Below are 12,982 nucleotides of genomic sequence, written 5' to 3'. Positions count from 1 at the left end.
TAGGAATAATAAACACAATCTATAATTCACCCATACAGAAATACACATGTTGTAGACAACAAAGACGGAAAATTATTTCAGCTACTGTCAGGGGCAGTGAGGTGAGACAGGAGAGAAACCCATCTCTGCATTGCCGCCTGGGACTCAGCATTTACTGGACTAGACTGCAGACACATTGACAACACTTCTGAAAACTTGAAGGGAATTCTTTAGGGACATGTGTGTATATCTGTGTGTAGGCTGATGTGTAGAAAACTACAAAAACACAGAAATGGTCCTGTGAACAACACAGCAGAACAATTAAGAGGAAAAGTTTCTCTTTTTTTGGCAGATGATGCTAAGATCTGTAACAGTGGACACCCCTGAGGGAACTGACAAAACCAGAAATGAGCAAATAAAACTTGAGGAGTGGTCAAATGCTTGAAAGTGAATTTTAAAAGCAAGATTGTTTGGAGTGTTTAAATTCCAGAAGTAGCAGAGGCATTGATAGGTACTTAAAAAAAACAAAAAAAAAATCCACACAGGAATCATGGTCGGTTTTCCTTCTCCGAACCCCGTGAAAACCCAGGACACTAGTGTTACTGAGATTCTGCTGGCCTTTTGGGGACAGTTTTAAAAATCTCACCAACCATACTGGAAATGCCAAGGGGATACCCCACACTGGTTGTTTCTTATCTGATCAGTTGCTCCTTACCACATCTGTTCCATCTCATTGATTTCATTGTCTTGTATCTGTTTTCTCTGCCTCTAAATCTCTCCCTTATATCAGCATCACTTCACTGCCTCTATCCACAGGCACTGGGATCTCCTGTCTCCAGTTCTTCCTGTACCAGCTCTTCACTGGTGCTTTAAATATTAAAGAGAAGGTGTCATGGCGATGCCTTTCAACCCTCAAACTGCATTGCTGTTATCAATTCTCGCCTATGGCAGGATCTGTTGTGTGAATCATTTTGCTTCCTTATCATCTATGTAAGAAATAGGTTTCGCTGCTAAGCTGAGCTCCCATGGTGAAATATTTTCCTTTCATCGGGTTTTTCAGCAGAGTGTGGTACAAAGTGTGTAACTTGCTACCTATAATTACCCATCAGAAACCAGTTGTTTTGTCCCTGCCACTCTAAGCAGGGAAATTCAAGCTTTCATTCAAATCAAAGGTTAGCAACACACATGCTATTTTCTCATGGCATGAAATCTCTTCTGAAAATGAAAAAGACAGTCTGGGCCAAATGAGATGACGGCAATTTGTTCCAAGCTAGTGAGGGGAGATATGATTGAGGTCTATAAGATGATGAGTGGAATGGAACGGGTCGATGTGGAGCGTCTGTTTACGCTTTCCAAAAATACTAGGCCAAGGGGGCATGTGATGAAGCTGCAGTGTGGTAAATTTAAAACGAATCAGAGGAAATCTTTCTTCACTCAACGCGTAGTTAAACTCTGGAATTCGCTGCCGGAAAAGGTGGTTAAGGTGGTTAACTTAGCGGACTTCAAAAAAGGGTTGGACAGCTTCCTGGAGGAAAACGCCATAGAATGTTATTGAATGGATGAAGCAATACAGTATTTCTAGGATGGGTGGGACAGGGTGCTGGGCTCGATGGACCCTTGGTCTGTCCTAGCATGGCGATGCTTATATACTTATGTACTCTGCTGATACCCAACAGCTTTAACTTGGTTTGGAAGCTGCAAGATTAACAGAGTCGTCGGTCCTTACTTGGCTGGTCCTACTGCAGTATCTTTTGGCCTGATTCTGAGGTCTCCGTTCTTTTTCGTAGTACGTTTTATGTATTTCATTTTTAGTCTACTTTCTGAAGGAAGGGAGGCTTGAATGCATTTGTATAAATTCTGTTACTAAGGCTGATGGTACCAGGATTCGCAGCCCTATTGTGTCATAACCAGAGGCTTCCTGGTGTAGGAGGAAATTGCTAGCAAAAGAAAACATTTGGAAGATATTTGACAAAACAAGGAAAAGAATTGTCCAGAGCTGTAGTTAGCTGCGTGGTATGTTAGTGGCCGTACCATGAACACAGTGGCAGGTCACTGCCCCACTTTAGATGCACAATCGCCTGTCTCCACGTGCTAAGAACGCTCAGAGGATTTGCAGCTTTCCAGTTAACGTGGCTTAGGAAATAAGGGCCTAAGGATCACTATATGTGAGTAATTCTAGAAGGAGCTGTCTGGAATTGGGTAGTACACAAATGGCAGTATTCTAGTAATTTTCCATTTTATTTATTTATTTATTAGGATTTATTTACCGCCTTTTGAGGGAGTTCACTCAAGGCGGTGTACAGTAAGAATAGATCAAACATGAGCAATAGGCAATTACAGCAGTAAAAATATTCAAGTAACAATACAAAGTATGGCATTGTATACTACTTGCAATGACAACACAATACGTAATAGAACATTATAATTGGTAGTGAAGGGTAAGGCACAGTTGTAACATATAATGAGTAAGCAAGTAGGAAGAATTAGAAAGTAAGGTGATTGATTTGAAGAAAGTTGCACGTGAGGTCAGAGAGATGGTTAAATATTATCTCAGCTAGGGTAGGAGTGGATAAACATGTCCCGCTGCAGTATGTGCAGCCCGAGTCACTCCTTGTGTGTGTGTGTGTGTATGTGAGTGAGACTAACAAGTTAGTTACTTCTTCCATTAAAGGCTTGGTTGAAGAGCCAAGCTTTCACCTGCTTCCTGAAGTAGAGGTAGTCTTGTGTTAAGCGGAGCCTTTCAGGCAATGCATTCCAGAGTGTGGGGGCTACTCCGGAGAAGGCTCGCTTTGCGGGTATCACATACTTCGGCTAGGGTGCTATTCTATAAGTACATGCTAGTCTTCGATGGTGTGTACTTTGCAAGTCAACATTCACATGGGAAGCATCTGGGCAGAGCGTGAGCAGGGTGAACAATGACTTGTCTAAATTGTAGAATTTCACGATTTACACGTTCTTTAACAGTCCAGGTGTGGTTAGAATACAAGGCTGACAGCCAGGGAAGCCCAGTTCAAATCCTTATGATCTTGGGAACAAAATAGAATTATTGTTCCACAGGCCAACATGCCTTTGAAGAAAGGTGGGGGGGGGGGGGGCGTTTAGAAACTGCAGCGACAGCCAGCTTGGAGGGTAGAGACAAGATGGTGAAGGCTGACTAGTGGGAATAGGAATGGAGACTGGTTGGGGTTCAGATGGAAAAGATTGTACAGTGGAGAGGAGCTAGAATGGGGGAGGGGGAGCCAGGGCGATGGGTGCAAGCTGAGACTGTAAGCCCCTTGTGGCGCCTAAAAATAGCGCTTGTTATAGAATTACCATCCACGGACTGGATTCTGTAAATGGGTGTTGAACAAAACGAGCAGTAAGCTCTATTCTGCAAACGCTAGCAATCAATTATTGGTACTAATTGGCAACAATTTGAATTTATGCTTCCATCTTTCTGGCCACTATTCTATAAAAATGCACACATACATTTTCCAGCATACAACTGAAGGGGTGTGACCTTATGAGGGGGTGTGGCCTCAGGAGGGGTGTGGCCACGGGAGGAGCATTCACCAAAGATGCGTGCAGTATTAGAGAATATGGGAGATCTGTGTCTAATTTAGGTTTCAGCTGGCGTAAATCCTCACGCCTACAATTGGGTGCAGATCCCAGTGCAAAGCGCTAGTCTATACACAGCGCCTAACTCCAAGCGCTGTTTACGGGTTACCACTTAGCGCTGATTTTTTTTTTGGCACTCATAATTGGGCGTCATTTACTGAATCTACTCCTTTATGTTTAAAACTTATAAGGGCATCTACTACTACTACTATTTAGCATTTCTATAGCGCTACAAGGCGTACGCAGCGCTGCACAAACATAGAAGAAAGACAGTCCCTGCTCAAAGAGCTATGTAATAAAAGTGAGCCAAGTATAGGACAATCAAGCCATTGTGACATCACTGATGAGGTTGGCTCTTATTGGTGGACTGAGGCATTATGACATCACAATATTAGCTCTGGTTACAAGAGACTACTACTACTACTATTTAGCATTTCTATAGCGCTACAAGGCGTATGCAGCGCTGCATCAAAAACAATTTAAAAGATAGGAGTTCCTTGTCTAAACTAAATGTCTACAGAAACAAACAAAACAATAACACTCCCTTATAATCCTATATATAACTGAGATTTTCAAAACTGAACAACATAATAATGGATTACTCTGGATAGAGGTTTCCATGAAAGAGCCATTGTCACAATCAATCAACGACGCCATCAATCATACACGTTTAACAAAATTAACAATAAAAACTGCATCAGAGGAATTATGCAACCATAAAAGATATCTTATTGATGTTAAATGAGATACAAAAGCAATAACACATTTACTTTAATGAGCTACGATGCCGCATTCATATTGTACTCCTCATTGGCCTCCCACTTAACCATCTATCCCCCCTTCAGTCCATTCAGAACTCTGCTGCACGTATTATCTTCTGCCTGGACCGATATACTCATATCACCCCTCTCCTTAAGTCACTTCACTGGCTCCCGATCAGGTACCGCATACAGTTCAAGCTTCTCCTCCTAACCTACAAATGCACTCAATCTGCAGCCCCTCCTTACCTCTCTACCCTCATCTCCCCTTACGTCCCTACCCGTAACCTCCGCTCTCAAGACAAATCCCTCCTTTCAGTACCCTTCTCCACCACCGCCAACTCCAGGCTCCGCCCTTTCTGCCTCGCCTCACCCCATGCCTGGAATAAACTCCCTGAGCCCATATGCCAGGCCCCCTCCCTGCCCATCTTCAAAGCCTTGCTCAAAGCCCATCTCTTCAATGTTGCTTTCGGCACCTAACTACCATACCTCTATTCAGGAAATCTAGACTGCCCCAACTTGACATTTCACCCATTAGATTGTAAACTCCTTTGAGCAGGGACTGTCCTTTTTTGTTAAACTGTACAGCGCTGCGTAACCCTAGTAGCGCTCTAGAAATGTTAAGTAGTAGTAGTAAATCAAATACTGAACACTTCAGCAGATCGAGCAAAATAGATTAATAAAGATAAAACCAATAAATAAAAATACAAACATACTTCTCACTTGTGGAGATGTATTTTCAAGTGGAGGAGTGACCTAGTGGTTAGGGTGGTGGACTTTGGTCCTGGAGAACTAAGGAACTGAGTTCGATTCCCACTTCAGGCACAGGCAGCTCCTTGTGACTCTGGGCAAAGTCACTTAACCCTCCATTGCCCCAGGTACAAATAAGTACCTGTATACAATATATAAGCCACATTGAGCCTGCCATGAGTAGTAAAGTGCGGGGTACAAATGTAACAAAAAAAATTTAGGCTTACAAAGTTACGTGTATAGTAACCTATGGAACTTTGTAAGACTAAGTACTTTGAAAATGAACCTCTTAGTATATTACAAATGATCTCTTAAACATCACAGAGACCTCCTTTCATATATTATTGATATCTCCAATTTTCTACTGAACTACACTGTACTGAACAAGTATCAAACAAATGAATAAATAAAATAGAAACCAATAATCGAAAATACAAATATGTATCTTACCTGTGGTATCTTAAAGGTTTTGAAAGTTCCCTTTGAGGTAAACAAAGAGTAGAGAAAACACAATCATCACAGAGAATCTCTTTCACATGTCACTTATATCCTCCGTGGCATTAATGTATAGGAGATGAGCCTCTTTCAAATGAAGGAAGACTCTGGAACGAGAGGGCATAGGATGAAGTTAAGAGGTTATAGGCTCAAGAGTAATCTAAAGAAATACTTTTTCACGGAAAGGGTGGTGTACGCATAGAACAACCTCCCAGTGGAGGTGGTGGAGACGAGGACTTTGTCTGAATTTAAGAAAGTGTGGGATAGGCATGTGGGATCTGTTAGGGAAAAGAGGAGATACTGGTTGCATGGGCAGACTGGATGGGACCTTTGGCCCTTATCTGCCAACATGTTTCTATGATTTCCCACCAAACACAGGGATGTTGCTGAAAAATGAGATCATTAGAGGCTGTCACCAATGCAAGCGTCAATCACGAAGGGATACCACTGAAAAATGACATCATAGGGTGCCACCACTGTGTCAATCACGAAAGGATACCACTGAAAATTGACATCAGAAGGTGCCACCACTGCAAGTGTCAATCACGAAGGGATACCACTGAAAAATGACATCATAGGGTGCCACCACTGTGTCAATCACGAAAGGATACCACTGAAAATTGACATCAGAAGGTGCCACCACTGCAAGTGTCAATCACGAAGGGATACCACTGAAAAATGACATCATAGGGTGCCACCACTGTGTTAATCACGAAAGGATACCACTGAAAATTGACATCAGAAGGTGCCACCACTGCAAGTGTCAATCACAAAGGGATACCACTGAAAAATGACATCATAGGGTGTCACCACTGTGTCAATCACGAAAGGATACCACTGAAAATTGACATCAGAAGGCGGCCACCACTGCAAGTGTCAATCAAGAAGGGATACCACTGAATGAGATGTATTAGTATGCACTTCCTCCGTTGTAGGCAAATATTTCTCATGCATATTTTATTGTGGGTATCTTGAAAACTCAACTGGCCAGGTAGTCCCCGATGACTGAGTTGACAAACCACTGACAACCACTGCCCCAGAGGATTGAGGATTAAAAACAAGGGATCCGACAGAGGCATCCAGATACCTCAAAGGGTAATAATGGTGGGCAAGAAACAAAGGAGAGAATGCTCAGGGAGATGAGATCACAGTATGAGGCTGCAAGGGAGGAGGGCAAGGGAAGAACTTCAGGAAATACTTCTCTGCAGGAGAGGAGCTGGATGCTTGACATGAGTGGGTGGGTGGTGAAAACAGTGACAGAATTCATGAAAATTACAGAGGCATCCTGGTTATGTAGAAGAGAGAGGAAAGCCAAAGTTCAGCTGGGATCTATGGCACGGCAGCAGGAATGGAACTGGTTGAACTAGATGGACCTTTTATAGCACCATGTCCTGTCTTTCCATATTTCTCTTATAGAATGAGAAGAAGCAGAGCCCAGAACATTATAAAGCCCCTAGTGAGTACAGCAGGAAATTAGTACTGTTCAGTTCAAGGCTCTTTTCGCATTCTATTTAAAACCAAGACTCCATCAAATAGATTCTCTAGCAAAATCAGCAGATCTCCAGCAAACTTGCTGAATCTTTCCAGCAGAACTACCAAGGCCTATTTGAGCTTAAAAAACTGCTATATTAAAAATAGCTGCTACGTTTTAATATGACAGTTGGCCTGCTTTGGAAACCTTTTTTTTTTTTTAACAGCCTAAAGTTCTGCAGTGAAGCTTTGCCATAGGAAGGTGGATAGGCAAGAGAAAACGGAGCCAGCTTTTTATTGATGCTGGACAACACTGGCAGGGCCCTTAGCATGCGATCTGGGTACAGCCTCCAGGGGGCTCTCAGCTGGAAAGCAGGGCAACACAATTAGGCAGCAATGAGATAGCAGGGAGGGAGGAGAGGTTGCAATGCATATTAGGAAACATTTACGGAAAGTATAATACAGCACAGCTTCTTAGCCACTGTTGCTTCTCCAACCGGGGCATTCAGGGTCTCCTTTCAGCTTGGACTCCGGCTGTGTGCTTTTCAGCTGAGATGATGACACCTCTATTTAGAAAGAGTGAGTTAAAAGGGCAACCAATCCAGCTATTTACCAGAAAATTATGCTATTGTATCTGAGGAAAACCCCTATCTGCCTCACAGTTTTACAAAGGGACGTCTTTAATATACAGTAAACAATGGGGTTGGAGTGGCCTCCTTGTGGCTTATCAGCAGGGTTTCTGCTTTTTAATTCTTTATTGGTAACTGTATTACTATATAGTAGTCCATATTGTCTGGCATTAATCTTTCAACCACAGCAAGCCACTGAATATTCTTTTAATAGAAACAGAGAAAAATGGAGGCAGATAAAGACCATATGACCTATCCAGTCTACTCATCCATGCCATCTACACTCCCTGAGACATGCTATGTACTTGTCCCAAGCTCGCTTGAATTCAGATACTGTTTTCATTTCCACCAGAAGGCCGTTCCATGAATTCACCACCCTTTCCGTGAAGAAGTATTTCCTCGGGTTACTTCTCAGTATCCCCTTCATCTTATGCCGCCTTGTTCCAGAGCTTCCTTTCAATTGAAAGAGACTTGCCTTCTGTACATGTTTGCCACATAGGTATTTAAATATCTCTACCATATCTCCCCTCTCCTGCCTTTCATCCAAAGTATACATAGTAAGATCTTTAACTCTGTCCCCATACGCTTTATGTTGAAGACCATTGACCATTTTAGTAGCCGCCTTCTGGACTGACTCCATCCCGTTTATATCTTTTTGAAGGTGTGGTCTCCAGAGTTGAACATAATATTCTAAATGAGGTCTCACCAGAGTCTTATACAGGGGCATCATCATCTCCTTTTTCCTACTGGCCATTCCTGTCCCTATGCACCCAAGCATCCTTCTAGCTTTTGCCGCCGTTTTTTGTGTTCCAAATGTCTCGGTATGATAGAAATATTCTACCCTGCTAAATCTAATCTTCTGGAATGAACTGATCTTTGTTCCCCTGAAGTGTAGCAACCCATTACATGAAAATGCTGAGATGCAGGCACAAACTTTAAAGGTAACTGTCTTCGATTTAGTTTACATCACTTCAGTAGTAACTTAAGTGGAGCTATCCCCAGGTATAGCCAGTGTTTCCCTGTCCCTAGAGGGCTTACAATCTAAGTCTGGGGGAACAGAAGGCTGTGACTTGCCCACAGTCACAAGTTGCAGCAGTGGGAGTTGAACCCTAGCTAACGTGGTTCTCAGCTCACTGCTCTAACCACTAGGCTACTTCATTGACATCACTGTAGGAAAGAAAGGGAAGACTGCAAGCTTACTATATACATCTAAAGTATTAGTACATAAGTACATAAGTAAAGCCACACTGGGAAAAGACCAAGGGTCCATCGAGCCCAGCATCCTGTCCACGACAGCGGCCAATCCAGGCCAAGGGCACCTGGCAAGCCTCCCAAACGTACAAACATTCTATACAATCAAGCCATTGTGACATCACTAATGAGGTTGGCTCTTATTGGTGGAATGAGCCACTATGACATCACAATAGGTTAAATCACTGCTCTATGTAATAAAAGTGAGCCAAGTAGAGGACATAAGTACATAAGTAATGCCACACTGGGAAAAGACCAAGGGTCCATCGAGCCCAGCATCCTGTCCACGACAGCGGCCAATCCAGGCCAAGGGCACCTGGCAAGCTTCCCAAACGTACAAACATTCTATACAATCAAGCCATTGTGACATCACTAATGAGGTTGGCTCTTATTGGTGGAATGAGCCACTATGACATCACAATAGGTTAAATCACTGCTCTATGTAATAAAAGTGAGCCAAGTAGAGGACATAAGTACATAAGTAATGCCACACTGGGAAAAGACCAAGGGTCCATCGAGCCCAGCATCCTGTCCACGACAGCGGCCAATCCAGGCCAAGGGCACCTGGCAAGCTTCCCAAACGTACAAACATTCTATACAATCAAGCCATTGTGACATCACTAATGAGGTTGGCTCTTATTGGTGGAATGAGCCACTATGACATCACAATAGGTTAAATCACTGCTCTATGTAATAAAAGTGAGCCAAGTAGAGGACATAAGTACATAAGTAATGCCACACTGGGAAAAGACCAAGGGTCCATCGAGCCCAGCATCCTGTCCACGACAGCGGCCAATCCAGGCCAAGGGCACCTGGCAAGCTTCCCAAACGTACAAACATTCTATACATGTTATTCCTGGAATTGTGGATTTTTCCCCAATTCCATTTAGTAGTGGTTTATGGACTTGTCCTTTAGGAAACCGTCTAACCCCTTTTAAAACTCTGTCAAGCTAACCGCCTTCACCACGTTCTCCGACAATGAATTCCAGAGTTTAATTACGCGTTGGGTGAAGAAAAAGTTTCTCCGATTTGTTTTAAATTTACTACACTGTAGTTTCATAGCATGCCCCCTAGCCCTAGTATTTTTGGAAAGCGTGAACAGACGCTTCACATCCACCAGTTCCACTCCACTCATTATTTTATAGACCTCTATCATGTCTCCCCTCAGCCGTCTCTTCTCCAAGCTGTATAGCCCTAGCCTCCTTAGTCTTTCTTCATAGGGAAGTCGTCCCATCCCCGCTATCATTTTAGTCGCCCTTCGCTGCTCCTTTTCCAATTCTGATATACTGGTCTACTCACATATTTTCTCACAGCTTTCAAAGATTCTTGTACTTTTCCATATTTTTGATTATGAAGCTGTGATGATCATCAACCTAGAAATGTAAGCTGTATAAAACACAGGGACCACTAAGCTATCATTTCTTCCCCCCTCCTCCAGCTACTCAGTCCTAGAGCCACTTCCAGGACATTCAGCCTCTCACTCAACAATCGTTCTGAAGCCACTGACTTTTTCCTTCCATAAGCTGAGCAACTTAAGTATCCACTGCATAGCTCTCCTATCATTTCTGCACAGTTCCAGGACCTCCATGACTTGGAGCTCACCAGATCCTGACCCTATTCCACTCAGGACTTTTTCTTCCAATCCTTGTTTCCAGGATCAGAACGCTTTGTGCATCGAAAGTAGAAATTTCAGTTTAGCATGGAGGAGATCCCCTGCTTCCCCAGGCCTTGGATGTGTGCTACCTGTCTCCTAGCCTCCCACACCAGAAAGAGGAGCTCCTGCTGCTGGCATCCCCACCTCTTCTGGGCTCGACTGCCAGCTGAAGTCCTACCATACATAAGTCCACTCCCTTCGCGCTGCTCTTCCCCTCTTCCCATTCTGGTTGTTCTAAAGTGAAGTGCTTGGGGACTCCTACTCCGGTCAAGAGACTGCTGCTGGGTGTGAAGATCCTGGGCTGCCCTCAAACAAAAGTTCTGTTGATGATAATTTTTTTTTTAAAACAAAATTTACTTGGCTTTCTGTGTGACAAATGCCTCCTCCCTAAGGGAAAGGGAACTTGATAATACTGCCTTTCTGTGGTTTTTGCAACTACATTCAAAGTGGTTTACATAGTATTTACAGGTACTTATTTGTGGAGGAGTAGCCTAGTGGTTAGTGCAGCGGACTTTGATCCTGGGGAACTGGGTCTAATTCCCACTGCAGCTCCTTGTGACTCTGGGCAAGTCATTTAACTCTCCATTGCCCCTGGTACAAAATAAGTACCTGAATATACGTAAACCACTTTGAATGTAGTTGCAAAAATACCACAGAAAGGCGGTATATCAAGTCCCATTTCCCTTCCTACTTGGGGCAATGGAAGGTTAAGTGACTTACCCAGAGTCACAAGGAGCTGCAGTGGGAATTGAACCCACTTCCCCAGGATCAAAGTCCGCTGCACTAACCATTACACTGCTCTAAGGATTTCCCAAGGACAACAAAAGAGAGTCCAAATCTCTCGCAAAAAAAACAAGAAAACAACAAAACAAGCGGAAGATATCCATAAAGACCAGACTGAAGTCACAGATGTTAAAAACACCAAAATGATTTATTAGGACCCTACATGGTCCGTGTTTCGGCCGAAAAGGCCTTCTTCAGGGGTCTTCAATTTGGCATATACGGCTATTCCTCCAAAAGTTCACACAAAATGAGACGATCGCTGGTGCTGTTCAAGTAGAGCGTAGACTTTCCAGTCTGTAAGAACTTTTGGAGGAATATCCATATATTCCAAATTGAAGACCGTGTAGGGTCCTAATAAATCATTTTGGTGTTTTTAACATCTGTGACTTCAGTCTGGTCTTTCTGGATATCTTCCGCTTGTTTTGTTGTTTTCTAAGGATTTCCCAGCATAAGGATAAAAGAAACTAGTCCTTCTGGATGGCTGCTCAACTCCTGTAGTAACTTCAGCGCATGGAGGGAAGTAGAGCCTAAACCACTGCCCCTAGATTTATTCCCTTATTGTTGCACCAGACCAGATGCTGGAGCTAGAGAGGTACGGATTATTGACTCAGCTGCACCAGCATTATAGGAAGAGTCATCTTTCAAAGTGTTTCTCCATTTTTAATTGCTAACAGAAAGGAAAATACTTTACTTGTCTGCACTGGTATGGTAACGTCGATAAGGAAGTACAAGGCTGTGATTACACAGTAATTCCAGCAACTCTGTTCAGTGTCCTACACCCACACAGTCCTTTACTTTTTATCTAACCATGGGTAAGTTTGAAGTTTATAATTATATTTCAGGTGCATATCCTCCATACTCTTTTCTCATGGAAATTTTGCAGACTAACAATTACTATAATCAATAATAGAAAGTCGCTAGGGCTGTCATCTTTTAATAGTCTTTTTTGTTACTTGGACATAAATTAATAAAGGAACATAACTGTACATGAATATGAAAGAGGTTGTATCTATATCTATGTATATCTCTCGCTATATATCTCTATCTCCCCCTCCGAAGGAACACCACCTTGTAGTGGTGGAGGGGCTTCCGTGTTTCAATGACTCAGAGGGCTATGCTGAAGGGCTACCCATATCAGACAGGCCTCTGAGGAGAAACCAGACAAAGAGTGTCCCAAACTGGGAGAGTGGTGAGATGGTGACCTAGAGTTCATATGCCCAAAGGCCCAGCTGCCCTCTGAGGTTCTGTCTTCTTTATGTAAATTTCCTCTCTGCAATTGCATTTTCCTTAACTGAGAGGAAGGGAACAAGCGGCGGTCAGCCGCTGATGGCCAGCATTTTGTCCCCTGAGCAGCAAGTGCGGGACCGCTGCGCATCGAACTGCCCACAGATGAAAGGGTTGGCGAGTCCTTTGATTAGCGCCAGCGAAGGAGCATCGACGCTCTTGGACCTGGAAAAACAACTCCATCGCTCCCGAATTATTCAACCACCATGTCCAAAGGAGTGGAGGAGTGAGTTAGAGGCATATGCTGAAACGGAGGACGTTTACAGCAGAACCCGAATCGTCGGAACCACTCCTAAACACCTCAAGAGAAATCGGAGTTTTTGGCTTCCGTG

The sequence above is a fragment of the Microcaecilia unicolor genome, chromosome 8 (assembly GCF_901765095.1).
Source record: "Microcaecilia unicolor chromosome 8, aMicUni1.1, whole genome shotgun sequence".
NCBI lineage: Eukaryota > Metazoa > Chordata > Amphibia > Gymnophiona > Siphonopidae > Microcaecilia > Microcaecilia unicolor.
Note: the sequence above shows the minus strand (reverse complement) of the source record.